Here is a 27,992-nt window from a genome sequence, read left to right as displayed (position 1 = left end):
CCTTTCCAACGGTGTTTGCTCTTTAGTGGGCCCTAACCCACAGGTCTTTTCCTAGGATCTTACCTGACTCTTCTAATTTCCCCGGAGTTATTCTCAAATTCTTTTCAAGTGTGACGTAAGTATGAATTTCATCAGTCAGATGCCTTTCCAAGATCGATTTCAAATTCTTTTCATTGTTGGCTCAACCTCTTCGTTTTCATTCTCCCGGAGTATCTCAGTAATTTCGGTGGTGTTCCTTGTCGTCATTCTCAGCTTGGAAGATCGAAGAAGAGTTTTTCCTCTAAATCTTGTACATTCTCCCGGAGATTCGCGGTGCTAGCTCGATGTTATCCTATCAAATTGTTTCCAGTCGTGCAATTCTTTTTCATCCATCCGGAGTATTTAAGGAGTTGCTTTCTCTCTCGATCATCCGGAGGTCATCTTTTCGGAAGATTTCTTCGTTCTAAGTTTTGAGTTTCGGTCGTCTCTATATTCTCCAGGTGCTTCGTTCAAGTATTCTTCAACCAGTTCATGATTCCGCCATTATCTTGTCTTTTTATTCCTCAAGTATCTTTGTGCTTTTCTAATTCTTCCCGTTGATTAAGTCTCTTTCATTAGTCATTTTCGAATTCTCACGGTGGTTCTTTCAGAGTCTTTTCCTTATTTATCATATTAATCCATTCGTTCATTTCAATCCTACCGGTGGTTCATGAAGACCTTCCCAAGTTTGCGATATGTCACTTCTAAATTCTTTTTCAAGAAGAATAAGTAATATGTAAATCCATTGCTTGTCATCAATTTAATTTGATGAAGGATAAGCATACAATAAATCTTATTCTTATTTCATCCAAGCGAGTAATCCCTTCCTTTGGAGTTTGTTCATGGTGAATAAAGTCTAGTTCCAAGTGTTTTCTTTCCGGAGTTCAAATGTCCTCGGCCATCTCGTCGGAACCCCATCTAAAACATCGCAATGCTCATCTTATTCTTTCATCCTTCATTTTATCCCGTCATTCTTTTGTTACCAGAGTTCTTCATGGTGGTTCTTCATGATTTAATCTTTTCATCAAGTGTTCATCAAGATTCTTGTTGATGGAGTTCAAGTATCTTTTCTTCTCACGTCTCAAAGTGCAATTAATTCTCCATATCCTTTTGAATGGAGTTTTGCATTTCTTCGTTCTTCTCAGCCATTCAATCTTTTCCGCTTGTGGTCGGAGATCACCTCATAATTTTGAGACGCTATCTATAAGTTCACAAACAAGCCTATTCTGTTCGTTGTTTTTTTCTCAACAACTCCGTTCAATCCTCCCTTCTAAGTTCTTTTCAAAATTTTCAATTCTTTCCGGAGGTTTTGTGTCATGTCTTCATCAAGTACCATTCCATCCTCTCGAGCTCGTGTTCTATTCCCCCATGTTTGAGCCGGAGTGCTACCTAAATCCTTTCAGTCTTATTCGTTTCTTTTCTCATTCTAACCACTCCGGTTAGAACGAGTGGTTTCATAGTCTATCTGATTCCGTGAGCTTTTGATTCTCGTCATTCTCCTCGTTCCTCTCTTCTTCTCGAGCGCTCTCGATTCTTCGTTTCTTCTCTTGAGTTCTTGTTTCACCTCATCCTTTTTCCCTTCCGTCTCGGTCCTAAGATCTCGGGACGAGATCTCTTGTTAGTGGAGGAGTGTTGTAACGCCCCAGATTCGATGCGCCAGGTGTCCGCCAGTTATTCGCCGTCGTTGCCATGTCATGTGCTTGCGTGTTGCACTTTGCCATGTCATCATCTGCATTTCATATCATGTCATCTTGTGCATTTCATTTTGCATACGTGTTCGTCTCATGCATCTGAGCATTTTCCCCGTTGTCCGTTTTTGCAATCCGGCACTCCTATGTCATCCGGCGTCCCCTTCTTCTCTCCTTTTGTGAGCGGGTGTTAAACTTTCTCGGAATGGACCGAGTCTTGCCAAGCGGCCTTGGTATAGCACCGGTAGACCGCCTGTCAAGTTTCGTGCCATTTGGAGGTCGTTTGATACTCCAACGGTTAACCGGGTAACCGTAAAGCCCTCTTTGACTTGCAGACCAACACCCCTTCCAAAGTGGCCCAAAACCCAGCAAACTCCCCTCTATGCTCTCGATCGTTCGATCACGATCGCGTGGCCGAAAACCGCTCCTCATTTGGACACTCCTAGCTCCTTCTACCTATATATACACCTCCCCCTCCGAATTTTCGGGTCCAAACCCTAGCCTCTTCCACCTCCGCGCGCCGGACATGTCCGCCCGCCGCCGGACACGTCCAGCCGCCGCGCCGGGCGAATCGCAGAGCGCCACGTGGCCCTGGCCACCGCGCGCCGCCCGCGGCCCGCCAGGCCCGCCGCCGGCCCCCGCGCGGCCCGCGCGCCCCACGCCCCTCCGCGCCCCTGCGCCCCGCGCGCGCGGCCGCCGGCGCCCGCCGCCGGTGCCCCGCGCCGCCCCGCCACCATGCGCGCCGACCCGCCGCCTCGGCTGCCGCCACCCGCCGCGCCGCACGCGTCCTCTGCCGCGCCGCCCGGCGCCCGGCCGCCGCCTTCCTCCGTCGCCGGCCGTCGCGGCTCAACGCCGGAGAGCCGTGGTCGCGCGCCTCCGCCGGCGCCCCGCCTCCAGCCGTCGCCCTCGCCCGCCGCCGACCGGATCCGGTCCGGGGCCACCTCCCCGCGCCTCCCCGGCCACCTCCGGCCCCGTCTCCGGCGATCTCCCCGACGAATCTCGGTTCGCGTGCCCGGAGGTTGATTTTTCCCCTTCCCCGAGATATCTCTAAGTCCCCGATTCTGCATAATAATCATGCCATGTTCATCATGCCGTATCTCTGCATCCGTAGCTCCGATTCGTGCGTGTAATATGTCAAATTGTTCGCCTTGACGAGTACTTCATTTCATTCAATTGCATCATTTTAATTTGAGCTCATCTTGATGCCCTAAATGCTGTTGGAAGAGTGCATGTTGATGTTAATCTGCTGAAACTGTTATAACTTGCTCATTTGTCATTTTTGCCATGATTGATGTGTGCATCCTATGAGGTTGATGTCTTCATGTGTTTTGATCTATGCCATGCCATCTTTCCAGGGGTGTATGCCATGTATTTTTGTGATCAATGTGGTGACTAGCACAAGCATGCAAACTAGGCTTCGTGATATTGCTGATTTTAGTCCCTGTTCTGCTGTTATTTTTATGCCATGTAAACTTGATGCTACAGAGAGATCCATGCTTATTTTGAGATACTTCAGTAAGGGTATTTTAAACATATGGTTTTTGTCTATCCATTAATGCCCTTGTTTGCAATTATGGAGTAGTCTAGCATGTCATTTTCGTGCTCTACCTTTGCTTCAAAATGTTTCCTGGCAGATTGTTTACTTGTTATTCAATTTAGCCAAGGTTGCTATAGCTGATCCTTGCATGCTATGAACTTGTTCTTGCCTTGGTTTGTTACACAAACATGCCTTCTTGATGATGCTATGCTTATATTGTCATGCAATGACTTGTGGTGAGTGAATCGAGCTTGTTAATTAGTGTACATGATGTTGCTGTTTTGCTAGACAGATTCTGTTATAGTTTGTTGCTATGTTAACATGCTTCTAGTAATCATTCTATGCATAATCTGGAGATGTTCTATAAACATGTTTTGATCTACATGTCTTGCTCTATCCATTCATGCCACTGTTGCAATTATAGCCTGCTGGAACATGTTGTTATCTTGCTCTAAAGTTTGCTAAATGATGTTGCTGTCAGCCTGTTAACATTAAGTTCAATGTTTCCATGATTGTTTCCTAGTGTTCCATGCACCCTATGACCTTGCTATTGCCATGCTTAGCTTCATAAACATGTCTTCTTGCTGTTGGTTTCCTTGCCATGCCATGTATTGCTCTGTAGTGAGTGGTTCAAGCTCACCAACATGCCTACTTATTGTTGTTCCTGCCATGTATGAATCTGTCATATAACTTGTCATGTTATATGGGTGCCATCATATTTTGTGTGCCCTTTTGGCTCATGGTCAGTAAGGGACACTTGTTCTATGCAATTAGTAGATTCATGCCATGCCTTTGTTTGCCATGATAAGTTCCTGTAACATGTTGTTTGATAGCTCTAAACATTGCAACCTGATGTTATTTCTGCAAAGTCTGAAACTGTTATTATTTGCAATATTCCCATGTCTTTTTGAGCATGTTCTAGTTGTTTCTAGAGATAGCTCAGTGTTCATGTTTTGTTGTGCTTTACCTGTACATCATGCTCATGCCTTTTGTTATTATGGTGGGGTGCTTTAGCATATTGTTTTGATGCTTGCCATATGCCTAGTTGCTGTTTTGGACAGATTGTTGTTATGCCTTGTATAGAGTGTACGTGTTGCACCGTTGCTCCATTTTGAGTGTGCTCTATATGAAACTTGCTTGATTTTGCATGTAGTTTCATATTATCATGTTGCATCCATGTTTTGAGGTGTTTGCTTGATGTTTGTATGCATTTTGCATTAATGCCATGTTTAGCTTGTTTTGCTCATATCTTCTAGGGCGTAGCTCCAAATCTAATGAACTTTATATGTAACTTGACTAGAATTTCGTGTAGATCATCTTGGTGCATTTTAACTTGCTGTTTAACAACTTGAACATAAGGTTTATTCAGTTCTGGACCAATTTCGAAATTTGCATATGAGGACTTATCGGAATTGTTATATGTTGTTTCCGACCTCATTTGAACTTGCCTTGATGTGTTGTTCTTGTTTGCGTCATCTCTTGCCATGAGTAGCTTCATATCGCTTGGCCGTGCATTATTCTTCTTGTGCATCATGTCTTGCCTATGTGTGGTGTGTTTACTATGTTGTGTGCTTCTCCTCGATAGTTCCCGTTTCGTTGCGATCGTGAGGATTCGTTCGTCTACGTGTGGTTCGTCTTCGTGGCTTCTTCTTCTTCATGGACTCGTTCTTCTTCCTTGCGGGATTACAGGCAAGATGACCGCTACCCTGGATCTCACTACTATCATTGCTATGCTAGTTGCTTCGTTCTATCGCTATGCTGCGCTACCTATTACCTGTTTATCAAGCCATCCCATATTGCCATGAACCTCTAACCTTTGACACCTTTCCTAGCAAACCGTTGTTTGCCTATGTTACCGCTTTGCTCAGCCCCTCTGATAGCGTTGCTAGTTGCAGGTGAAGTTGAAGATTGCTCCATGGTGGACAGGGTTATGTTGGGATAACACAATATCTCTTATATTATTAATGCATCTATATACTTGGTAAAGGGTGGAAGGCTCGGCCTTATGCCTGGTGTTTTATTCCACTCTTGCCGCCCTAGTTTCTGTCATACCGGTGTTATGTTCCCGGATTTTGCGTTCCTAACGCGGTCGGGTGATTTATGGGACCCCCCTGACAATTCGCTTTGAATAAAACTTGTCCAGCAAGGCCCAACCTTGGTTTTACCATTTGCCTCACCACCACCTACTTTTTCCCTTGGGGGTCGCTCTCTCGAGGGTCATCTTTATTTTAGCCCCCCCCGGGCCAGTGCTTGTCTAAGTGCTGGTCCGAACCGAGTAGACTGCGGGCCCCCTCGGGGCAACTCGAGGTCTGGTTTTACTCGTAGGATGTCTCATCCGGTGTTGCCCTGAGAACGAGATATGTGCAGCTCCTATCGGGATTGTCGGCGCATCGGGCGGCTTTGCTGGTCTTGTTTTACCATTGTCGAAATGTCTTGTAAACCGGGATTCCGAGACTGATCGGGTCTTCCTGGGAGAAGGTCTATTCCTTCGTTGATCGCGAGAGCTTGTCATGGGCTAAGTTGGGACACCCCTGTAGGGTATAAACTTTCGAGAGCCGTGCCCGCGGTTATGTGGCAGATGGGAATTTGTTAATGTCCGGTTGTAGATAACTTGACACCTGATCCGAATTAAAACGCATCAACCGCGTGTGTAGCCGTGATGGTCTCTTCTCGGCGGAGTCCGGGAAGTGAACACGGTTTCTGTGTTATGTTTGACGTAAGTAGGTGTTCAGGATCACCTCTTGATCATTGCTAGTTCACAACCGTTCCTTTGTTTCTCTTCTCGCTCTCATTTGCATATGTTAGCCACCATACTTGCTTAGTCGCTGCTGCAACCTCACCAATTTACCCCTTCCTTTCCCTTTTAAGCTTTGCTAGTCTTGATACCCATGGTAATGGGATTGCTGAGTCCTCGTGGCTCACAGATTACTACAACAACAGTTGCAGGTACAGGTTATGCGACGATCTTGACGCGAGAGCGATGTTTGCTTGTTATGGAGTTTCTTCTTCTGCTTCTTCGATCAGGGGATAGGTTCCAGGTCGGCAGCCTGGGTTAGCAGGGTTGATATTGTTTGAGTTTCTGTTTATGATTCATTCGTAGTCGGATGTTTGTTCTTGTATATGTTGTATTGTTGTATTCATGTGACATTGTATGTATTGGATGTATCCCCACTATTATGTAATTGTTGATGTAATGATATCCACCTTGCAAAAGCGTTCCAATATGCGGGTCTATCCTTGGTGGGACCTTCGAGTTCCTTTTGGATAGGGTCGCATATTGGGCGTGACACATTCCCTGAATAATGTTCTGTGAGAAATTTTTGTTGAATTTTTGTTCTCTAATTATTTTGTTTCCCTCAAAAATGTCCCATCAATAATGTTCCTTCCATAAGGATTATTCTTACCTCAGACATGAATTTGGTTTCAGAAGTTTTTACAAGATATTTTGTTCACTATTTTATTGTGTTTCCCGCAAATAATGTTGCAAGGATAGTGTTCCCTCAATATTGTCAACTTGAAAATTGTTTCGAAGAAATGTTCCGTTAAAATTGTTGTAAAATAAATGTTCTTATTTTTTGTTTCCCCTAATTGAATTTTTGTTCATTATTTCATTGTTTCCCTTAAAAATGTTCCATCAATAATGTTCCCTCAATAAGGATTTTTGTTCCCTAAATAATTGATACAAAAAATTGTTCCATGAAAATTGTTCATCGAAAACTGTTTCGTAAGTAATGTTTCCAAAATTATGTTTCTAGGAAATGTTCATTTAATAATGTTCACTAATTATTGCCTCCCCTAACAATGTTGATAATGTTCCCTCAATAATGACCACTTCAAAAGAGTTTCGTAAAAAATGTTCCGTCAAAATTGTTGTCAAATAATTATTCTTAAGATTTCCCCAAAAACTGAAAAAGTCCCTAATGTCCCATTGTTTCCGGAATTTTTGTTCACTAATTATTTTGTTTCCCTAAGTAATGTCCCATCAATAATGTTCCCTCAATATGAATTATTCTTACCTCAGCGATGAATTTGGCCTTACAAGTTCTTACAAGATATTTTTTTCACCAATTATTTTTGTTTCCCGCAAATAATGTTGCAACCCTCAATAACATCTACTTGAAAATAGTTTCCAAAAAATGTTCCATGCAAATTGTTGTAAAATATATGTTCTTAGTTTTTTGTTTCCCCTAACTGAATCTTTCTTCACTATTTTATTGTTTCCCTCAATGATGCTCCATCAATAATGTTCCCTCAATAAGCATTATTGTTCCCTAAATAACTGATGCAGAAAAATTGTTCCGTTAAAATTGTTCATCAAAAACTGTTCTGTTAAAATAATGTTCTTTAGGTAATGATCATTGAATAATGTTCACCAATTATTGTTTCCCCTAACAATGTTGACAATGTTCCCTCAATAATGTCCACTTCAAAAGAGTTTGGCAAAAAAAGTTCCATGAAAATTGTTGTCAAAGAATTGTACTTACGATTTCCCAAAAAATTGAAAAAGTCCCCTAAATAATGTGACGGTGTTCCCTAATAATGTTGATAACGTTCCCTAAATAATGTGCTGTAAGAAATGTTTGCTGAATTTTTGTTCACTAATTATTTTGTTTCCCTCAAAAGTGTACCATCAATAATGTTCCTTCAATAAGGATTATTCTTACCTCAGCCATGAATTTGGCCTTAGAAGTTCTTACAAGATATTTTGTTGACTATTTTTTTTGTTTCCCGCAAATAATGTTGCAAGGATAGTGTTCCCTCAATATTGTCAACTTGAAAATAGTTTCGAAAAAAATGTTCCGTGAACATTGTTGTAAAATAATTGTTCTTAGTTTTTTGTTTCCCCTAACTGAATTTTTGTTCACTATTTTTATCGTTTTCCTCAATAATTTTCCCTCAATAAGGATTTTTGTTCCCTAAATAACTGATGCAGAAAAATTGTTCCATTAAAAATTTTCATTGAAAACTGTTCCGTAAGTAATGTTTCCTAAATAATGTTTTCTAGGAAATGTTCATTGAATAATGTTCACTAATTATTGTTTCCCCTAACAATGTTGACAATGTTCCCTCAATAATGACCACTTCAAAAGAGTTTCGTAAAAAATGTTTTGTCAAAATTGTTGTCAAAGAATTGTTCTTAGGATTTCCCAAAAAACTGATAAAGTCCCTAATGTCCCATTGTTTGCTGAATTTTTGTTCACTAATTATTTTTCTTCCCTCAATAAAGTCCCATCAACAATGTTCCCTCAAAATGAACTATTCTTACCTCAGCCATGAATTTGGCCTTAGAAGTTCTTACAAGATATTTTGTTCACTAGTTATTTTTGTTTCCCACAAATAATGTTGCAACCCTCAATAATGTCTACTTGAAAATAGTTTCTAGAAAATGTTCCGTGCAAATTGTTGTAAAATAAATGTTCTTAGTTTTTTGTTTCCCGTAACTGGATCTTTCTTCACTATTTTATTGTTTCCCCAATAATGTTCCCTCAATAAGGATTATTGTTCCCTAAATAACTAATGCAGAAAAATTGTTCCGTTAACATTGTTCATCGAAAACTGTTTTATTAAAATATTGTTCACTAATTATTGTTTCCCCTAACAATGTTGACAATGTTCCCTCAATAATGTCCACTTCAAAAGAATTTCGTAAAAACTGTTCTGTGAAAATTGTTGTCAAAGGATTGTTCTTAGGATTCCCCAAAAAAATGTTCTTAGGATTTCCCAAAAACTTTTTTGGTTTCCTTTTTTTCCCGCGTGAAGTATAATTGTGCTTCTCACATGCATGCCCAACTGTGCTTCCTCAAAAATGTAAAGCACAATTGTACTTCCACATGAAGCGCATCTCTCATAAAAGTACAAGTCAATTTACTTGGAAGCACGGTTTAGTACAGGCTAGAAACACAAGTTACTATTAGTTGAAAGCATAGTTTTGTCTGAAATAAAGTTTGTCAAAACTTATCAACATGAAATCTAGTTTCATACAGAAGTCATTTTTGGGAAATCCTAAGTGTGTAACATTCTGTGGGAAACTTATCAACATGAAATCACATTTTTTATCCTCTACTGCCCATTATCTGAAATGGTACGAGTACTACTTGTGAAACATTCTTTTTTGCGAAGCAACCGATGTAGTTTCTTCGCTAGCCGGAACGGTAGAACCACATGGGCCAGCCTGGTCGAGGAAACTAATTGCTTGCAATATTTTTTTCTTCATTTTTAAAGGAACCTTTTCAACTAAACATTATCCAGGGAACATTATTCTTGCAATATTATTTGGAATTAACAATTATTGTGATTAAGGCATGCATGTGCATATAACATGATATGTAACACGGAATCATTTTTTCCACCGCAGCTAGCTACTGAGTGCAACAATTATTAGAGGAACTTTTGCAACTAAACATTATTCAGGAAACATTATGTTTGCAACATTATTTTGATGAACAATTATTTATGAACAACTACCAAAGAATATTATTTAGAGACCATTATTTCCATGCAACATTTTCTGTGTGTAGGGAACATTACGCTAAAATTCGTAAAATGGCTAGAAACTCTCTATTATAGCTAAACTATATATGTTTCGCTTCCATGTGCATATAACAGTATATGTAACACTGAATCATTTTCCCCACAGCTAGGTACTAAGTGCAAGGTAGATAACAAATAAGAATTTTACTTCCACTCTTGTTCTTACCAAAAACAAAAACAAATAGTTCAAGCTCAAATTTAATTATAACAAGTGTAAATTATCATTCTCTTCATGCGCACAACAATCATAATTCATCTAAAATGATTCAAACTGTTTTATTTTTTTCTCCCTTTCTGCAGGACCAAAAATGATTCATTTCCAGTGTGAATCTTCAACCAAGTCTTCTTCTTTCCAGCAGATTTCTTCCTAGATTTCTTTTCAGATTGTGGTTTCAATCTTTCTCCTTTGTTGACAGACTTTGATGACCGTACAGGAGGATCTTTCAATGAATTCTCAGTTTGCACTTTCTCTTGATGTTTCTTTCCCTGCAAATACTTGCCATCAACTTGAGCAACAACATCAAGGAGTTCTTTACTAAGCTCGGAATCTATGCTGATGTCCGGGCAAGCTTCCCCAACTTTACTCATCAGGATAGCATACCTAACAACATTGTGTGACTGATCATCACCTCCAAATAGCACATTATCTTTCTTGAAGTTCTCTAGTTCCTTTTCCCAAAAAGAAATAGTCCACCTGTCAACAATAAATTTATCTGGAATATGGGTAATGTCAAACTGTGTAAACAGTCTGAGGATATGGCAGCAAACAATACCATCACGCTCAAATTTCCACAGCAACATTGAAACGACCCAGTAGCAAGGTCAACATTAATTCTGAACATTTCTCTTGTGAATTCTGGTTTTTCGTACCATATGTGCTTCTTCAAGTCATACACTCTCTCCTTCTCAACTTCTATAACTTTAAAAGTTGCCGTATTCACTAATTCCAATGACTCCAAAACACAAGACTCTTCTCATTTTACAAGAATCTGTCCTGGTTTTCAATGTGAGGAACATTTTCTTGGAATAGCACATATTATTGCATGAATGCCTCTATAGTATCTTTGTTCCTGATATAGTCTTTGATATTTGAGTTGAAATTTTCACTACGACTGGTTGACCTAATGAAAGGGCAAAACAATCCTTGGAAATAAGCTGGAACAAAAAAGGCCCGGTTCTCCTACATCCTTTTGATGTGAGCATGCCCAGCACACTCATACTTAACAAATTTCTCCCATTGTTCTTCGAATTCCTCAACAGTAATGGCCTGCAACAAGCACTTCATCATATGTTTCTCCATTTTTTCCCTGGTAGCCATAAAAGCACTCATATTTTCCTTGACATTCTTAAATATATGCCAAAGACAGAACCTATATCTAGCATCTGGAAATACTTTAGGAATAGCAGCTTTCATCCCTGCATCTTGGTCTATCAATATTATTCCTCTTTTCTTCCACTCCATTACCTCCATAAAAGTTTGAAAGAGCCATTCAAAAGTATCCGAAGTCTCATCTTGCAATAGGGCCAAAACAATTGTTCTACCATGGCCATTAATTCCAACTATAGGTGCAAAAGGCATGTTATACTTGTTTGTGCTGTAAGTGGTGTCAAATGAGATTATTTTGCCAAACAACATGTAGTTCAATCAAGATCGAGCATCTGTCCAGAATATGCTGAGAACATGTTATCTGCATCTCTTTGCAACATATAGCAGAAACCAGGAGTGTCAATTTGAAGCTTCTCAATATACTGCAATATCCATTCAATATCTGTGTTCTCCTTCTTACGATCCGTTCTCCCTGTTTCAACTTATCTAGCTTCTTCACATCAAAGGTAATGTTTCCCAACTTCCCACCAAAGAGCCTTCGGAATATATTCATGATTCTTCTAGGTTTCACTTTGTGTTCTTGGAGCAACTTGGACAACATTATCTCTGCCTCATTCATATTTCTGTGGCTTAAGAAAAATTTTGTAAGTGATGGAGAGCTCACTAGATCATGGTTATGCTCAAGAGAAACTGATGCAATGTGCCACTTGTCATCCACCAACTTCACCGTAATATTCATCGGACAATTTGTGCCTTCAATGACGTTTCTTTTCCTTTTCCAAAAAACACTTTTGGCACTTGGTATTGACCTACTTTTGTTGCACTACAAATACAATTTCTATTCTTGTAATTCCTCCCTTTCATCAATGTGAAACCATTCAACTGAGCATATACATTTGCAAACCGGAGCGACTCATCCAATGTTGAGAAGACCATACCAACTTTTGGTCTACTAGCACTGTCCGCTTCTTCTGGTGTAGGGAACACATAATCTTCACTACCAGCGCAAGCTACTGGATCTTCATAAGAATCTTCACTGTCAGAATTTCTTTCATAGTTATAGTCACAATTCTCAGCCAAAGAAAGTACCTGCAAAGCGAGAAAACATATTTAGGGTACATCACAATAGCAATCATCCAAATAGCAGTGTTACTTTATCAGAAGTATATTTTGAATCTCTTACACAGCAAAGCAAAATCTTTACCTCATTGCAATTTTTTTCACTTCTTCTCTTGTTGTCAAAGGTTCAGTGCACATGTTCTCGCCAACACTATCCCGGGAAAGATTTTTTTATGTTTGTATACAATTATCATCTATTAAATGATTTTATTTCAAAAACAAAATTACTTGAAGTTTTTAAAATGTTTTTACATAGTTACCTTCTTCCTCAAAGTTAGCTGCACTGTCGAAGAAGAATCGGTAACAATGTTCTGGTTCTCAAAAGTTCTCTCAAGTAACTACCAAACACAAAGAAGATGAACTTTTTGTCAAACAATTAAATTGTACACACGAACTTGACAAGAATTCTTCCTGGCATTTAACATATGATAGAATTATAATTACAATACTCACCTTGTCAGCACTTGCACTATGTTCATCATTATTAGATATTTCAAAATCTTGGCTCATGATATTTCTTGCACCTTCTTCAACTTCTTTGTCAATAGCACCAAACAAGCTAAACCCCATTTCAGCTTCTTGGCTCTCAATCAGTTCCTGACAGCAAACAAAATAAACCAATTTTTTTCAGGTTTTTGAGTCTCAATCAAACATTGTTACTTCATATGTAAATACTTTAAGAGAAATATTAATGCATAGCTAAACTAGAAAGTACGTACAAATCTCATTTCTTTTGCTCAAACTTTGGTATTCTAGAAAGTGATCAAATTCTTCCATCAAAGCACAACCCTAACACAAAATTCAAAGAAATTTAAATGTTTTTTGAATGCTCACTGAAATTCTATTCAAAGCCATGACTGATTTTAAGGACAGGAACTTATGACACTTGCAGATTCTGCAACACTTTTTCCTAGTACAACATCATTCAACTTCTGCTTTGTCTTCTTCGCCTCTATTCCATTGGATGCAACTGCTTTTCCAGATTGTTTCTGCATCCAGAAGAAAAAGTACCTTAATCTAATAACTGACTATAAAACAACAGAGACACATGTTTTTATAATGGTAAACAAGAAATATATAGGCTAACCTTCTTAGTTACTTCTTTCTTCTTAACGATTACTGGCTGGTTAGTGAATTTCACAACACTGCTATCCCCTTCCATGTTGATAAACCATAGGCTGCAACATATTTCAGAATGGACACTTATTTTTCTCCAAAGAAGCCTATTGGCATGTACTGGTAATTAAATTCGAAAACAATCAAGACTCTTGGGCTCAAAAATTCAAAAAATAATAATATATGCAATGGCATCACCTCACACAGCTAATGTTGCACTACCCTACTATTTTTATCGCTATTTATTGTATCGCACTATCTGTATTCATTCTTTTTACTTATACAACTCATTTCTTATTCTGATGAAAAGTTTTCATGTTTTTTCCAAACATCTAGTATCCAACTATTTAGAACTACTATATACAAAATAACATGATAGTTTGAGTTTCCAACCAGTAGTACACAAGCATTAGAACTATGACATGTGATACATCTCTAACGTATCGATAATTTATGAAGTATTCATACCATGTTTACAACGATTCCATATGGTTTTGGTATGACTTGATTAGAACTAACTCAGACTGGCACTATTTTCAGCACAACTACTGTGGTGTTGATTTTGTGCAGAGATAAAAGTCCATGGAACGAGCTGAAAATTAATGGATAATTTTTCTAGAAAATATGAAAAATACTGGAAGAAAAAGATATGGAAGAGGAGTCCCGGGGCCACCACAAGGGTGGGGGCACCCCCCTAGGGCGCGCCCCTCGACCTTGTGATCGCCTCGTGGGGCACCCTGACGTGAAACCGATGCCAACTCCTCCTATAAATCCAGAAAACCCCAGAAGAGAAGAGAGATCGGGAGTTCCGCCGCCGTAAGCCTATGTAGCCACGAAAAACCAATCTAGGCCTTCTCTGGCACCCTACCGGAGAGGGCCAACATCATCAGAGGCCATGGAGGAGGAAGCCGGAGGGGTTACCATCGCCATGGAGGCCAAGGACCAGAGGGAGAACCTTTCCCCATCTAAGGGGGGGCCATGGAGGAGGAAGCACAAAGGGGAGAACCGCTCTCCCTCTCTCTTGGTGGCACCGGAGTGCGATCGGGGGAATCATCACCAAGGTGATCGTCTTCATCAACATCACCATCTTCATCACCATCCTCATCTCTTTTACGTGGTCCACTCTCCCGCACCCTGTTGTAATTCCCTACTTGAACATGGTGCTTTATGACACATATTATGACCCAATTGTTGGGGAACGCAATAATTTCAAAAAAATTCCTATGATCACGCAAGATCTATCTAGGTGATGCATAGCAACGAGAGGTGAGAGTGTGTCCACGTACCCTCATAGACCAAAAGCGGAAGCGTTAAGTAACGCAGTTGATGTAGTCGAACGTCTTCGCGCTCCAAACGATCTAGTACCGAACGCACGGCACCTCCGTGATCTGCACACATCAGCTCGATGACGTCCCTCGAACTCTAGATCCAGCTGAGGCTGAGGAAGAGTTTTGTCAGCATGACGATGTGGTGATGGTGATGATGAAGTTACCCGCGCAGGGCTTCGCCTAAGCACTACGACGATATGACCAAGGTGGAAAACTGTGGAGGAGGGCACCGCACACGGCTAAAGATCAACTTGTGTCTTTCGGGTGCCCCTCCCCCATATATAAAGGAGGGGGGAGGCGGCCGGCCTAAGGGGCGCGCCAAGCATAGGGAGTCCTACTAGGACTCCCAAGTCCTAGTAGGATTCCCTTTCCTATTTGGAGTAGGAGAGAAGGAAAGAGAGGGAGAGGGAGAAGGAAAGGGGGGTTGCGCCCCCACCCCTTGTCCAATTCCATTTGGGCAGGGGGGAGGCGCGCGCCACCTCTTGGCCCTTCTCCCCTCTCTCCACTAAAGCCCAATAAGGCCCATTACTTCTCCCGTTGAATTCCCGTAACTCCCCGGTACTCCGAAAAATACCCGAATCACTCGGAACCTTTCCGAAGATCGAATATAGCCTTCCAATATATCGATCTTTATGTCTCTACTATTTTGAGACTCCTCCTCATGTCTGTGATCTCATCCAGGACTCCGAACAACCTTCAGTACATCAAATCACATAAACCTATAATACCAATCGTCATCGAACGTTAAGCGTGCGGACCCTACGACTTCGATAACTATGTTGACCTGACCGAGACACATCTCCAGTAAATAACCAATAGCAGAACCAGGATGCTCATATTGGTTCCTACATATTCTACGAAGATCTTTATCGGTCAAACCGCATAACAACATACGTTGTTCCCTTTGTCATCGGTATGTTACTTGCCCGAGATTCGATCGTCAGTATCATCATACCTAGTTCAATCTCATTACCGGCAAGTCTCTTTACTCGTTCCATAATACTTCCTCCCGCAACTAACTCATTAGTCACAATGCTTGCAAGGCTTATAGTGATGAGTATTACCGAGAGGGCCCAGAGATACCTCTCCGAAACACGGAGTGACAAATCATAATCTTGATCTATGCCAACCCAACAAACACCTTCGGGGACACCTGTAGAGCACCTTTATAATCACCCATTTATGGTGTGACGTTTGGTAGCACACAAAGTGTTCCTCCGGTATTAAGGACTTACATAATCTCATAGTCTGAGGAACTTGTATAAGTCATGAAGAAAGCAGTAGCAATGAAACTGTAATGATCATAATGCTAAGCTAAAGGATGGGTCATGTCCATCACATCATTCTCCTAATGATGTGATCCCGTTCATCAAATGACAACACATGTCTATGGTTAGGAAACATAACCATCTTTGATTAACGAGCTAGTCTAGTAGAGGCATACTAGGGACAATATGATTTGTCTATGTATTCACACATGTACTAAGTTTCCAGTTAATACAATTCTAGCATGAATAATAAACATTTATCATGAAATAAGGAAATAAATAATAACTTTATTATTGCCTCTAGGACATATTTCGTTTAGTCTCCCACTTGCACTAGAGTCAATAATCTAGTTCACATCTGTATGTGACCAACACCCAAAGGGTTTACTAGAGTCAATAATCTAGTTCACGTCGCTATGTGATTAACACCCAAAGAGTACTAAGGTGTGATCATGTTTTTCTTGTGAGAGAAGTTTAGTCAACGGGTCTGTCACATTTTTGCCGTATGTATTTTGCCAATATTCTTTGTCTAGAATGCTCTGCATAGAGCTACTCTAGCTAATTCCTCCCACTTTCAATATGTATCCATATTGAGACTTTGATTCATCTGGATCAGTGTAAAAGCTTGCATCGACGTAACTCTTTACGATGAACTCTTTATCACCCCATCACCGAGAAACATTTCCTTAGTCCTTACTAAGGATAATTTTGATCGATGTCCAATGATCTACTCTTAGATCACTATTGTACTCCCTTGCCAAACTCATGGCAAGGTACACAATAGGTCTGGTACACAACACAACATACTTTATAGAACCTATGAATGTGGCATAGGGAATGACTTTCATTCTCTTTCTATCTTCTGCTATGGTCGGGCTTTGAGTCTTACTCAACTTTACACCTTGTAATACAAACAAGAACTCCTTCTTTTATTGATCCATTTTGAACTCTTTCAAAAACTTGTCAAGGTATTTACTCATTGAAAAAATCTTATCAAGCGTCTTGGTCTATCTCTATAGATCTTGATGCCCAATACATAAACAGCTTCATCGAGGTCATTCATTAAAAAAACTCTTATTCAAGTATCCCTTTATGCTATCCAGAAATTCTATATCATTTCCAATCAACAATATGTCATCCACATATAATATTAGAAATGCTAAAGAGCTCCCACTCACTTTCTTGTAAATACAGGCTTCTCCAAAAGTTTGTATAAAACCATATGCTTTGATCAACTCATCAAAACATATATTCCAACTCTGAGATGCTTGCACCAGCCCATAGATGGATCGCTGGACCTTGCACCCCTTGTTAGTACATTTAGGATTGACAAAACCTTCTGGTTGCATCATATACAACTCTTCTTTAAGAAATATCCATTTAAGGAATGCAGTTTTGACATCCATTTGCCAGATTTCATAAAATATGGCAACTGCTAACATGATTCGGATGGATTTAAGCATCGCTACAGTTGAGAAAATCTCATTGTAGTCAACACCTTGAACTTGTCGAGAACCTTTTTGCGACAAGTCGAGCTTTGTAGATAGTAACACTACTATCAGTGTCCGTCTTCCTCCTGAAGATCCATTTATTTAATATGGCTTGCCGGTCATCGGGAAAGTCCACCAAAGTCCACACTTTGTTCTCATACATGGATCCCATCTCAGATTTCATGGCCTCAAGCCATTTCGCGGAATCTGGGCTCATCATAACTTCCTCATAGTTCGTAGGTTCATCATGGTCTAGTTGAGAAAATACTCTGGAAGACCTTCCTCACTTCCTCATAGGACTACCGTACCACTCTGGTCCAGACCGTACTCTGGAAGACCTACGAGGTTCTATAGTAACTTGATCTGAAGTTTCATGATCATCATCATTAGCTTCCTCACTAATTGGTGTAGGAATCACTGGAACTGATTTCTGTGATGAAGTACTTTCCAATTCGGGAGAAGGTACAATTACCTCATCTAGCTCTACTTTCCTCCCACTCACTTCTTTCGAGAGAAACTCCTTCTCTAGAAAGGATCCATTCATAGCAACGAATATCTTGCCTTCGGATCTGCGATAGAAGGTGTACCCAATAGTTTCCTTTGGGTATCCTATGAAGATGCACTTCTCCGATTTGGGTTCGAGCTTATCAGGTTGAAGCTTTTTCACATAAGCATCGCAGCCCCAAACTTTAAGAAACGACAACTTTGGTTTCTTGCCAAACCATAGTTCATAAGTCGTCGTATCAACGGATTTTGATGGTGCCCTATTTAAAGTGAATGCAACTGTCTCTAATGCATAACCCCAAAATGATAGCGGTAAATCAGTAAGAGACATCATAGATCGCACCATATACAATAAAGTACGGTTATGACGTTCAGACACACCATTTCGCTGTGGTGTTCCAGGTGGCATTAGTTGTGAAACTATCCCATGTTGTTTCAAATGAAGACCAAACTCGTAACTCAAATATTCTCCTCCATGAGAGCACGGCAAGACGCTTTGGACCTATTGGATGAGGAGCGTGATATAGCGGCTGCCCGTTCGGCGATTTACCAGCAAGATCTTCGTCGCTATCACTGTCGCCGGGTTAGAACCAGAACTTTTCAAGAAGGAGATTTGGTGCTTCGACTCATCCAAGATCAAACGGATATGCACAAGTTATCCCCACCTTGGGAGGGACCTTTCGTGGTCAGCAAAAATTTGCACAACGGGTCGTATTATCTGATTGATATTCGAGGGCATAAAGACTCACGTACATTAGAAGAGGAGACCAACAGGCCGTGGAATATAGCTCATCTTCGGCCTTACTATGCTTGAGCCATCGGCTCTATCTATGTACATATCATGACAATGTATATATTATCTTTGATATATCAAACCGGAGCCTCAGCTAAAGCGGGGTCTCTGTCTTTCTCATCATGCGAGGTTACACGGAGTGGTTCTGTTTAAAGCGGCCTCCGGTTTACCCCTTGACATTTGTTTTTTATATATCACTGGGGGCCTTGGTCGTGTCCGAACCAACGAACACCCTTTGGTAGGCGACAGCCACGAGATCATTTGGGGACATGGTCAAGTCTGAACCAGTCACGCCTCTTGGTCGGCCTAAGGCCACAAAATCACTTGGGGGCATGGTCGAACCCGAACCATTGTCACGCCTCTTGATCTGGCATATATGCCACGAGTCATTTGGGGACTTGGCTGACTTGAATCATTGTCACTCCTATTGGGGGCCTTGATCCTGTCCGACCATGGTAATACCATCTGAATAGCTCAGTATAGCATATTTTTGCAAATGGTTTTTATCATTGCCTTTGCTTCCATGTTGTTTTCATGGTTTGTTCGTTCTTTGATTTTGTTGGATTTCTTTTATGTCAACAAGCATATGTTTTCCGATTCAGCCAATGATTTTTGATCCCCCTTTAAATCCGAAGGAGTCTGCCTGGTTTACCTTTTCCCTATTAACATCATGGAGTAACCAGGGGGCTCGTATTAAGTCAGTACGGTTTGTACGGGAGCTACTTTCTCCCTTTTTGATGGTAATGGTTTATAAAACCACCGCTTCAGGCTTGGCTAAAGCCAGCTTTATGCTCAAACATGGCAGGTATTTATGTATCATCTATTTGTTATATTACTGATACACATATCAAGATCATAATCCGGCTGACGGTATAACCGCCACCGAAGTTCAAATTTTTCTGATTGCAGGAAATATGAATTAAAAAATTTCAAGCAAAAGCTTCAGTACTTATGCACGAAGGCATATTCCAGACAGAAGTTTTAACTATCCTATTACAAGGCAGCATGGTGCCCAAACAAAATTATTGTTTTTGTGGAAGAATGTTGCAAATAGCTCTTCAAACCGACTTCCGGTTCAAGCCTGCTCCTCATCCTCCGCCGCTTCAGCTTCCTCGTCTCTACCCATTGGCTGGAAATCAACAGTGGTCCAGTCGATTCCTATTAAAGCTTGGAAAACAGCCTCTTCATGGATCAGGGAAGACGGTTCAATATCAGGGGCGTAAGTGTGCTTACGGATTGGAGGAATCAGATTCTCCGCTTCAACAGTTGGGGCAGGCACTCGCTTGTTTTGATTATTATATTGCGCTTGATAATGCGTCAAATCTGCCTCTTCAGCTAGCTGGCAAGCCAGAGGGCGCACTGCACGGTTTATGGCCCTTAAATCTTCTTCGTTGAATTCAGAGCCATCTTCTTTCAGACTGGGATAGCCTTGAGCTGCTTCCACAGGATCAAAGTCGGGCACCCATGCCTTTGCCCGGATTAAGGCATTGATGGCTCCGGTTCGGGCAGCGGATTTTTTCAGCTCCTCAATCCGGGCTGGAAGCATTGACAACTTGCTAAGAGTGTCCTGGATTAAAGAGGGCGCCGAGTTGTTGTGAGAAGCTGTGGTGATGATCCGTTGGGCTCCGATATACAATTGTTCCACCAAGTACATCAATTTCTTCCGCACATCATTTCCTAAGTGCCCAATACATGTGCCTACAACAAGATTGGAATGGTCTCAAACCGGATTTATGATACAGCAGATTCAAATTTATCACAGAAGTTACAAGGAGCTTACCAAAGATTGCAGCAGTCATGGAGTGTATTTGCCGCTGTACGGCCGTCAGTTCATCCACCACCGGTTTAAGGGCCGCTTCAGCATTTTCCGCTCTTTTGGTTAAACCGGCCTTCTCAGTGGCCCAGTCAGCCCGCTCTTTCTTGAAGCCTTCTTTCAGTCGTTCAGCAGTGCTCAAAGCGCTGGTTAATTCTTGCTTGGCCTTATCTGTTTCAGCCTGCTGGGTCTTCAGGGCCTCCTGCAAATCGGCAATCCGGTCCTCCTTGATTTTCACCTCAGCCTGCATACAGATGGCATTTTAAGCTTTGCACAGGCGATCCAAGAAATGGAAGTATCAACCACATAACAAAGTTATATGCCTGATACTTGGGGGCTAATGCACCTTCAATTTTTTGTATATTGCTAGATTACAAAGTCCCAAGCTCAATACAAGTATTCAACTTGGCACTTGGGGGCTAATAGCTATTTGATCAAGTTATGTTCTAAGGACAGCTTTTTATTTTTGAGCCCCGGTTTACTTATGCTAAGTTAGACCGGCCCTCGAGGGTTATGCCGACGGATTTCAAAAATGTTCAGGATCAAGTCCCGGTTTGACCAAGGTCACAAACCGGCCCTTGGGGGCTACAAGGATGAATGCAATGGCAGAAAGGAAAGAAGGAATTTACCTCAAATTTATCCCTCATCATTTTGACCAAGCCAGCTTCACAGTCACGGCTAGTGTAAAGCCGGTTTAAATAGCCAGAGTGAAGATCTTGAGCATTCAGAGCGGCGTATGTCTCTAATTCAACATCCCATTTTCCTTTGTTCAAAGGGGAAGAATCCTCTTTGATGGTATGCCTGGTAAGGGTGGCAGGATTCCCGGGTTCAGAGCGGCCTACGCCGGTAATCACAACATCATCATCTTTTGACTCGCCGGTTTGGGTTGGCGCGGCCGGTTTGTCAGCAGGAGTGTGGGATTTCTCAATCTGGATAGAGCTGGCAGGCGGATCAGCAGAGGCTGGAGTATGAATAAGACCTTCTTCAGGGATAACGTCGTCTTGCAGAGGAGGATCATTGGGGATATCTTCACAAGTAAACACTTCATGATCCGGTGCTTGGTCATGTTCTGGGGCCACATCTTCTTCAGCCGCTCTATCCAGGCGGGCCTTCTTGCTTGGTTTCGGTTTAGCCCTGAAAGAAAAATAAAAAGTCAAGGAAAAGCGTAAGCCATTGCGCAGTATACTGGAAGCATATGTTCGGTTTAACTTACCCAGCAACTGTTTTCAAAGGTGGTAGCTGGGTGGCCGACGATTCACCAGACGATGAATGAGAAGTGACCTGGTAATCGGAGTCGGATGGATTAAGAGGTTGACGGAAGAAACCCGCTTTAGGATTTAAATCAATAAAAAGGTCGGAGACCTCGGAGCGGCGTTTTCGAACCGGACTGTTCGGTAAACCGGCAGAAGTAACTACCTGGCCGCTGTGCCGGGTTGTGCGGCGAGCTTCGTGTTGCTGGGTCTTCATAAGAAAGTTGGGATCCAAATAAGCAAGAGGATGAGAAAATTTAACTTTCCGGTTTGTCCGGCGAGATTTTGGCAAAGGCAAGATTTCTGAATCAGAAGAGAGAATAGTTACCTCAACGAAGCCCGCATTGCTGGCCTCAGCGTCATCCTGACAAGCATCATCATCAATAAGGCGGGTAAAAAGTAAGCCAAGTGAATCAAGTTCTACCTCAAGATCCGGATTACCCACATCATCATCAATGGCTGGGTCAGATGAAGCGGTGGTCTTTCTTTTACGAGCTGGTTTCTTGATAGCCTTGGTCTTGGGCCGGGTTGGCCGCCCTGCCTTCTCCGTTTTATCTTGTGAAAGCTTCTTGCTCCAAAACGGATTATCACTCTGGATCAACAATAATTAAAGGTCAGACAGATAAAGCAGTAACAGGTTCAATAATAAAGCAAGTAAAATCTTACCGCTGGCGGTTCGTTGGTGGTGCAGTAAGGAAGCAGACCGGTTTGAGCACAGAGGTGCTCCGGTTCATTCAACATCTTCTTTACAGATTCTGTGACTTCGTCGTCGGAGACCTGGATTTTGATATGTCGGAGTGGGTCATCGACACTGCCAGTATATTCGCACATCAAACCAGGGCGCCGGCTTAGAGGCAGAATGCTCCATGATATCCAGCAGCGTGCAAGGTCTATTCCTGTTAAACCATTGGCCATGAAGGCCCGGAGCTTGGACAGTTGAGGGGCATATTTAATTCTCTCCTTGGCGCTTAGCCTTTGTGGAAAAGGGTGAGTGTTGCTGAGCCGTTCCGGACGGAAGCCAGGCAAGGGATTTTCATTGTCAGGGGAGGTATCCTTGCAATAAAACCAAGTTGCGTTCCACTCCTTGGGGTGAGTATGGAGTTTGACGTGGGGATAGGTGATTTCCTTCCTCTTCTGAATGGCCATACCGCCCAGTTCGGTATTAGGGCCGTCGGTGAATTCAGTACGGCGGTTTAGATGAAAGAGATCTCTAAATAACTCGACTGAAGGCTCCTCTTGAAGGTATGCCTCAGAAAGTACTTGAAAGTGACATAGATTGGTGACGGAGTTGGGGCCAGTATCCTGTGGACGGAGTTGAAAGTTGGCTAACACATCCCGATAAAATTTAGAGCCGGGCGGTTTGAAGCCCCGGGCCATGTGATCTGCGAAGACCACGACCTCTCCTTCCTGGGGCATGGGAGGACATTCATCTCCAGGAACCCTCCAGTGAATCGTATCTTTGCTATCCAAAGCGCCGATCAGGACTAGATCGTCCAGCTGTGATTCTGTGACACGGGAGGGAACCCAGTTGCACTCGTACACTTGTTTGGCCATGACGAGATCTACAAGAAATAGGTGATCCGGTTCAAGGACATGCCGGATAAAAAGGTGTTGATCTAATTACGGTAAACCGGAGGCAGTACCCATAAACCGGTCTTCTACAACGCGGCATCAGATGGATTCTGGCGGTTCAACCAGGGGACTAATGACATATATACCGGTTTAGCAATTTTTTCTCTATAGTGAAGTTAAACCGCCTGGCCTAAGCATCGGAAGCAATTGAAACTATGGATAACTAGTTATGCAGAAACAAATTTCACAAAATCGTGTTACAGCCGCGGATCTACAGCAAGCTCACAAAAACAGGAAATATTTCGAAGACTAAGGCGGAAACAGAAGTGAACCATTGAGCGGATATGTGCGGGAGATCTATGAGCTTGGATGAGAAATAGCAAGCGGATGCTAAAGGGATCGCTACTAAGCACAGCAAGAGTTCACAGATGCATTCAAGGTCAGAGAACAGCTATGAACGCGCAATGAACATAGCAAGAACATGGAACCCTAAGAACAGATCTAGGTTAAGAAGGAGAGAGAACTTACCGGGAACGGAGAAGATGCGGAAAGACGCCGCAACACTCTGGTACGTTCAGGTTGATGCAGCGGCCCGAGACGAGGCAGAGGTCGACGGTGGTGGCGGAGCTCCAAAGCCGGCGACGTGAGGAAGAAGAAGAAGAAGGGACGAAGGGGAAGAGAAAGGAAATGACCCTTCGGTCTTATTTATAAGGCAACCGAGCTAGGTCAAACGCGCGAATCCAGGAGCTGTCATTAAGAGGGCGTTATGAATTTCATAATGACGTCATGCCGGTTTACAGTAACCAAAACTGATGACGTCATGCCGGTTTACAGCAACCAAAAATGATGACGACATGGAGATTTGCCAATTAACAGAAGATATCCAAGACGCAAGATGGTGTGAAGGATTGACATGAACCAGTTCAAATCAATCTGGGGCCTAATGTTGGGGATATTACCACTAGGCGTAAACCGGCCTACTTGGGCCGGGTTAACTTCATTAGTGGCGTAAACAGATGAAGGCCCAAGGCCTGTAGTCGGTTAGAACATGTAGCCGTAAACCGGCCTGATGTATGACTTGTATTGTAGGTAAGGAATAGAGAGATACCAACCGGAATACGAGTATGAACCGGTTAGGACTCTATGGACCGACGGGCGTCACCCGTGTATATAAGGGGACGACCCGGTGGCGGTTCAGGACAGACAACCACAACTCGAGCCTAGGTGAAGCTTGTTTGCTCCCTAGCCATCGAGACCACATCAATTCCATCACAACTAGACGTAGGCTTTTACCTTCCTCGAAGGGGCCGAACTAGTATAAACCCCTCGTGTCTTTGTGTCCGCTTTAACCCCTTCAAGTAAACTCGTAGCAATGGCTCCACGACTAAGTCCTTTCGCTAGGACATCTGCCGTGACAAATCCATGACAACTTCACTCTGAAATTCTTTGAACTTTTCAAATGTTTTAGACTTATGTTTCGTTAAGTAGATATAACCATATCTGCTCAAATCATCTGTGAAGGTAAGAAAATAACAATACCCACCACGAGCCTCAATACTCATTGGACCGCATACATCGGTATGTATTATTTCCAATAAGTCATTAGCTCATTCCATTGTTCCGGAGAATGGAGTCTTAGTCATCTTGCCCATAAGGCACAGTTCGCAAGAATCAAATGATTCATAATCAAGTGATTCCAAAAGTCCATCAGCATGGAGTTTCTTCATGTGCTTTACACCAATATGACCCAAACGATAGTGCCACAAATAAGTTGCACTATCATTATCAACTTTGCATCTTTTGGTATCAATACTATGAATATGTGTATTAGCACGATCAAGATTTAATAAACCATCAACATTGGGTGTATGACCATAGAAGGTTTTATTCTTGTAAACAGAATAACAATTATTCTTTGTCTTAAATGAATAACTGAATTGCAATTAACATGATCTAATCATATTCATGCTCAACGCAAACACCAAATAACATTTATTTAGGTTCAACACTAATCCCGAAAGTATAGGGAGTGTTCGATGATGATCATATCAATCTTGGAACCACTTCCAACACACATCGTCACTTCATCCTCAACTAGTCTCTATTTATTCTGCAACTCCTGTTTCGAGTTACTAATCTTAGCAGCCGAACAAGTATCAAATACCCAGGGATTACTACGAGCACTAGTAAGGTAAACATCAATAATATGTATATCAAATATACCTTTGTTCACTTTTCCATCCTTCGTATCCGCCAAATATTTGGGGCAGTTCCACTTCTAGTGACCATTTCCTTTGCAGTAGAAGCACTCAGTTTCGGGCTTAGGTCCAGCTTTGGGCTTCTTCACGGGAGTGACAACTTGCTTGCCATTCTTCTTGAAGTTCCCTTTCTTTCCCTTTGCCCTTTTCTTGAAACTGGTGGTCTTGTTTAATCATCAACATTTGATGCTCTTTCTAGATTTCTACCTTCGTCGATTTCAGCATCAAGAAGAGCTTGGGAATCCTTTTCGTGATCCCTTGCATACTATAGTTCATCACAAAGTTCCAGTAACTTGGTGATGGTGACTAGAGAACTCAGTCAATCACTATCTTTTTTGGAAGATTAACTCCCACTTGATTCAAGTGATTGTAGTACCCAGACATCTGAGCACATGCTCACTAGTTGCGCAATTCTCCTCCATCTCTTAGGCAAAGTACTTGTCAGAGGTCTCATACCTCTTGACACGGGCATGATTCTGAAATACCAATTTCAGCTCCTGGAACATCTCATATGCTCCATGGCATTCAAAAATGTTTTTGAAGTCCCGGTACTAAGCCGTAAAGCATGGTGCACTAAACTATCAAGTAGTCATCATATTGAGCTGGCCAAACGTTCATAATGTCTACATCTGCTCCTGCAATAGGTCTGTCACCTAGCCGTGTTTCAAGGACATAATTCTTCTGTGCAGCAATGCGGATAAACCTTAGATCACAAACCCAGTCCGCATCATTGCTACTATCATATTTCAACTTATTTTTCTCTAGGAACATATCAAAAATAAAGGGAAGCTGCAATGCGAGCTACAACATAATTTGCAAAATACTATTAGGACTAAGTTCATGATAAATTATAGTCCAGTTAATCATATTACTTAAGAACTCCCACTTAGATAGACATCACTCTAGTTATCTAAATGATCACGTGATCCATATCAACTAAACCATGTCGGATCATCACGTGAGATGGATTAGTTTTGAATGGTGAACATCTCTATGTTGATCATATCTACTATATGATTCACGCTCGACCTTTCGGTCTCCAGTGTTTCGAGGCCATATCTGCATATGCTAGGCTCGTCAAGTTTAACCTGAGTATTCTGTGTGTGCAAAACTGGCTTGCACCCGTTGTATGTGAACGTAGAGCTTATCACACCCGATCATCACGTGGTGTCTCGGCACGACGAACTGTAGCAACGGTGCATACTCAGGGAGAACACTTTTACCTTGAAATTTAGTAAGGGATCATCTTATAATGCTACCATCGTACTAAGCAAAATAAGATGCATAAAAGATAAACATCACATGCAATCAAAATATGTGGCATGATATGGCCATCATCATCTTGTGCTCATGATCTCCATCACCGAAACATGGTCATGATCTCCATCGTCACCGACGTGACACCTTGATCTCCATCGTAGCATTGTTGTCGTCTCGCCAACTATTGCTTCTACGATTATCGCTACCGCTTAGTGATAAAGTAAAACAATTACATGGCGATTGCATTGCATACAATAAAGCGAAAACCATATGGCTCCTGCCAATTGCCGATAATTTTGTTACAAAACATGATCATCTCATACAACAATTTATATCACATCATTCCTTGACAATATCACATCACAACAAGCCCTACAAAACAAGTTAGATGTCCTCTACTTTGTTGTTGCAAGTTTTACGTGGCTGCTACGGGCTTCTAGCAAGAACCGTTCTTACCTATGCATCAAAACCACAACGATTATTCGTCAAGTGTGCTGTTTTAACCTTCAACAAGGACCGGCCATAGTCAAACTCGATTCAACTAAAGTTGGAGAAACAGACACCCGCCAGCCACCTATGTGCAAAAGCACGTCGGTAGAACAGTCTCATGAACGCGGCCATGTAATGTTGGTCCGGGTCGCTTCATCCAACAATAGCCGAATCAAAGTAAGACATTGGTGGTAACCAGTATGACTGTTATCGCCCACAACTCTTTGTGCTCTACTCGTGCATATAACATCTACGCATAGACCTGGCTCGGATGCCACTGTTGGGGAACGCAGTAATTTCAATAATTTTCCTACGATCACGCAAGATCTATCTAGGTGATGCATAGCAACGAGAGGGGAGAGTGTGTCCATGTACCCTCATAGACCGAAAGCGGAAGCGTTAAGTAATGCGGTTGATGTAGTCAAACGTCTTCGCGATCCAACCGATCAAGTACCGAATGCATGGCACCTCCGCGATCTGCACACATTCAGCTCGGTGATGTCCCTCGAACTCTAGATCCATCTGAGGACGAGGGAGAGTTCCGTTAGCACGACGGCATGGTGACGGTGATTATGAAGTTACCAGCGCAGGGCTTCGCCAAAGCACTACGATGATATGACCGAGGTGGAAA

This window comes from Triticum aestivum, chromosome 6B (genome assembly GCF_018294505.1).
Source record: "Triticum aestivum cultivar Chinese Spring chromosome 6B, IWGSC CS RefSeq v2.1, whole genome shotgun sequence".
In the NCBI taxonomy this organism is placed as follows: domain Eukaryota; kingdom Viridiplantae; phylum Streptophyta; class Magnoliopsida; order Poales; family Poaceae; genus Triticum; species Triticum aestivum.
The sequence above is the reverse complement of the archived record's forward strand: the minus strand, read 5'-3'. Positions refer to the sequence as shown.